Source organism: Dendroctonus ponderosae, unplaced genomic scaffold (assembly GCF_020466585.1).
Source record: "Dendroctonus ponderosae isolate FM_Combo_2020 unplaced genomic scaffold, Dpon_F_20191213v2 Dpon_F_20191213_4, whole genome shotgun sequence".
Classification (NCBI taxonomy): domain Eukaryota; kingdom Metazoa; phylum Arthropoda; class Insecta; order Coleoptera; family Curculionidae; genus Dendroctonus; species Dendroctonus ponderosae.
This window is the reverse complement of record NW_026018611.1, coordinates 14,637,869-14,642,742: the sequence shown is the minus strand read 5'-3', so window position 1 is coordinate 14,642,742 and position 4,874 is coordinate 14,637,869.

Here is a 4,874-nt window from a genome sequence, read left to right as displayed (position 1 = left end):
ATTCTTGGAGGCTGTCCAAGCGAATTCGCAACCGGCCAAAATTGCATCTAACAGTTATTTAAGCTGTGGAATGAGATGGTATCACTGTGGCGGTAAAGCTGGATCCAAAGTCGGAACTTTTTAATTGACTGCTTTTCCTTTATTCAGCGGTTATTAGTTTTTAAACTAAATTTTAGTAGCTACTGCTTTTATACTAATTTTATTGTTAAAAATTAACTTATCACTTAGTGCTCGATTTTAACAATAAATGAACTGGAGTATAATTATTGATTCAAAATATTTACAATAAACAATACAAACCCTTGGAGATATTGAACAGTGTCAATGACAATTTCTTAATAAAAACGACAAAAACGACAACTAATCCAGCATAATTTAACAGTGATCTTTAATGAACTTAACATGGAAACATAAGTGCACAAAGGAATTATAGTATACAGGGTGATTCAAAATTGGCGTCATTCCTTTTAAAGGGTGATAGAGGCTCACTTGTGGAGTACGAGAAAAAATATTTAAAAAAAAATTTCGAAAATTTTTAGAAGATATTAACAGTTGAAGATCGAATTTCAACTTTGTTATTAAGTATTATTTTGAAATGGTTCCATGTTTAATTGGAAACATATTGGAATACTTAAGCATCCAAGAAGAGAAATTACGATCTTTGCTTCAAATTACGAAAATTTTCTATATTAAAAAAGTTCTCAACTACAATTTTTTGATGGAAAGTCAAAGCGGCAATGATGTTTTTTGCCATTAACAGATAGTTACAGGTAGATAGCCCTTGTCAAAAAAAATAATAATTTGTTAAACTGTGACTTACTTTGAATTTCCTTTCACGGATTTGCGGATATGCGATTAGTTCAGGGAAACGCAATAGTAACATAGCAGAAGCTAAAAGAATTCACGCCAACGAAGGGCGAGGAGAGTGGTTCCAGGAAGATAGTGGACGACAATCCATTTTCGGGTTCCAGGCACAGAGGAATAAGTATTGGACATAATCGAATCAGGGCCTTCCAGGGGTACTGAGAGCACAATAACTACCACTTTCCCAAGCACCAAATAAATACAGAGGAAGGGGTACATTCCTACCACGTTTGTACGATACACACGGCACAAGGAGATACAAATGGAGCACGAGTTAATTAACTGAACACGAGAAGCTGCTTGATAAGAGTGGATAATAAAGATATTACACAGGCACTAGCTTGTTTGGAGTTAACCATTCAATTGTTTGGTGTTGTATGGATGTTATTTATGTAAACACCAAACCCAGCAGAATTTGAAGTTATGAGAACAGGATGACATTTCGAAAGTACGTTCCGCAGTCAACGAATCTTGTTGAATTTACCATTTATGTCTAGCTTATTGTCACTCTGTATAATTCCATGGTTCCCGGAGTTTAAAATAATTACGAAGCCACAGGTATTTGCGGAATGTTCATTAGGCAGATTAGCTTGAAACACATTGCTGCCGCATTTCCGATATCGCTTTTTGCAAATTGCTCAGTTTTTAATAACAATTAATTTCTTTCACTAATTTTTCTGTACTGTCATAACAGCGCCAGACAACACCTCCAGATGAATAACGCCAATTTTTAATCACCCTGCATTACAGTTCGACAGACGGAAGTCAAAGTTTTGCCACTACTTGAAGTTTTCATGCAGGCAGAGGCGGGCCTTTTCGTCTCGCGCACCGTATATTATTTTTCGTGATCCTCGGTGGGATTTATCCGGGAAAAGTATAAGATTTTGGAAAAACTTTTGAAATGTTGTCAAAACGGTCAACAAAAGTCAAAAGTCAGTGATAAAGTCAAGCTGTAAGCGTGCGTGGCGAAAGTTATTAATTTCCACACAGGATGAAGAAAATTTATAATGGGTAAAAGTGATGCTTTCGCTATCGAAAACCGTGGCAGAAGTACATACTTTCAACCAGCGGGTCAATAAAAAGTATGTTTTTCATATGAAAAGTAACTGCCAAATATTTCTAATGCACGAATTTCGTAAATAGACATAGCAAAACACCGAAATTTACAATCACATAACATAGTAATATATGGAAAACAGTAGCAGTTAGATTTTAAAGTATTGTTTCAGTTTTCGATATATTTTCTAAAATGATTGCTTGAGGAGTTCTTGGACTTTTACATTTTAAATGTGGTGTCTCTTTTGCATTATCTCGTTTTTTTTTATTGAAATACAGGCTGATTCATTCAAAATTAAAGATTATGGTTTTAAGTGAAAGTTCTACGACTCGAAATATGCCAAAAAGTATATCTAAATGCACCTCAAAATCAGCACTTGCCTATTTCAAAAGCTCATGACGGCCCTGCTAATACCGAAAGTTGTTTTTTAGCTTCACTTTATTTAAATCAATATTACCTTGAATGCGATTACTTTCGGTGATTAAATTTCCTGGTTTGATATTTTTCGTTGTTTTTTTTTTGTTTTTTTTTTTTAGTTTTTTCTTACCCATGTGTTCGCATTATTCTTCTTCTTAGAGTGGGGTGCCTGGGTTGAGGTGTTCACGTTGACCATTCTGTGGAACGTGTCTCTGTCTGCTGTTATTCTCCACTTGTAGATCTGTCAAGTATCTAATGTTGCGCTGCCAGGGCAGTTTCTTTCGACCACAATGACATCACAATTCAAGGCCAGTTTTAAGTTTATTAATGTTGGCATTTTTCAACGTCCACATCTCGCAAGATGCGCGTAGAGCAATGTTGACCACACAAAGCATTTGAAGATGTTATTTCGTAGATGCGTGGGGATATTTCCACTGCACAGAACTGATTTGCATGATTTAAATCTTTTGGCAGCTATTCCAATCAAAGTTAAGATTTCTTCATCCGAGTCTTCTCTCGCAGTCAGTCAGCTATCAAGATATTTGAAGTGATGATCATGGTCAACCATGTGCCCATTCAGAAGCACTTCTCCCGGTTCAAAGTCCATCTTTTCCAACGCTATCCGTTGTTGGAACACGAGCATCTATTGTCGACCTGGAGCCAATCTCCAATTTCTCTAGATCTTTGTTGGCGTTTGTTCTTGCAGCTTCTGCTATGTTACTGTGGCATTTCCACTGAAATAATCGCATATTCGAAAATTCGTGAAAGTAGCTTCAAAGTAAGTCACAGATTGACAAATTATATTTACCTGTAACTATATTTTAATAACAAAAACATTATTGCTGCTTTGACTTTTCCTAAAAAATTGTAGAAGAGAACTTTTTTAATACCAAAAATTTTCGTAGCTTGGGGCAAAGATCGTAATTTTTCTTTTCGAATGCTTACGTAGCCCAATATGCTACCAATTAAACATGGGACAATTTCAAAATGACGCTTAATAACAAAGTTGAAATTCTGGAGTTTAAAAAAGTATTCTATTTTCCTCTTTATTACTTACTACCGTTATAGCAATAGTCAAACAGATCAGGTCTATTCCTTTATAAATGACAGTGAGGAGTAAACTTGAAAACGGAAACGTAAAAATTGTCACCGCAAGTCGACTAACTATAGACATTAGCGACGTTCAATGGCCCGATGCCGGAATGGAAATGGTGGAAAATAAGGCCGGATTGTACAATGGAAGCTTAAGCTTGGGCTAACTGAATGGAACCTGAACTCGGGTGTTGAACTAAGCAGTCGGCCAACCCTGCGTTGTACAATTGTCATATGCGTTTCGGGTTCCCGTGAACTGAAGAATAGTTAATTTTATGCGGTTGGCAATTGCTAACGCATGCGCATGGTAAAATGTATCATATCTTCTGTTAACCTGTTAGGTTAGGCTTACTATTTAAGTACCTGTGATTGGTGCTGTCCTTACGAACATGGATTTTGGAATCTTGGACTGCAAAAAAAGAGCCCCAAATTTTTCTAAAAGTGAAGAATCTCTTTTAGTAGAGATTGTGACCAAATATAAGCAGATTATTGATTGTAAGAAAACCGACACAACTAGCCACATGGACAAAAATAATTGTTAGGCAAATATTGAAGTAGACTTCAATGGAATTTCAGGAGTCACATCTCGCTCCAAAGAAGTTCTTCGTAAAAAATATGATAATTTAAAAAAAGACACACTAGGTGAGTGGCCCGAAATGGACGCATTTAGTGGACAATCTAATGGGGCTCGGTTTCCAGACCTAGAGGAACAGGTATTGTAGATTATTGCGGCTGAGCCTCTCAGGAGTACTTGAAACATTGCACAACAACTGCACTTTCTCAAACACCGGATACTAAACTGTCTCAATAACTCCCCCGAGGAAGCGCCTACATTTCTACCATGTATGTAATATGCACAAGACACAACTTGAGCAGCAGTTAATTAACCGAACACGAGAAGCTGCTCAAGATTTGAGCCCAGACTCAAAGTGATTGGGACACAAAGATGTTTGGAGTGAAACGGGCAGGACTTCTTGCTCTTGGGAACACTTGTGTTTTAACAACAAAATTGTATTTTATTTGATCAATATTGATCAATGATACATGACCTTTAACCGGTGGTTTAGGATGACAGTTGTGACCTATTTAGGTATATCTCTCATTTGCCCCAAAAAGATGGCAGTTTTGTCGCGGCACTGACCGCAAGGTGACACCGTTATCCTAACCTCAACGCATATTAATGTATCTTTTATTTTCTTTACTTCATGCTTATCCATGGTAACCGGAGTTTTTAATAAATACGAAGGAACAGGTATTTACGAAATGTTAATTAGGCAGATTACCTTGAAAAACATTGTTGCCATCCTTCTGATCTAGGTTTTTGCAAATATCTCAATTTTTAATAACATTTAATTTTTTTACTATTTTTTCTGTACTCCCAAACACCCCCAGACAACACCTGCAGAGGAATGACGCCAATTTTAAATTAATTTAAATTAATTTT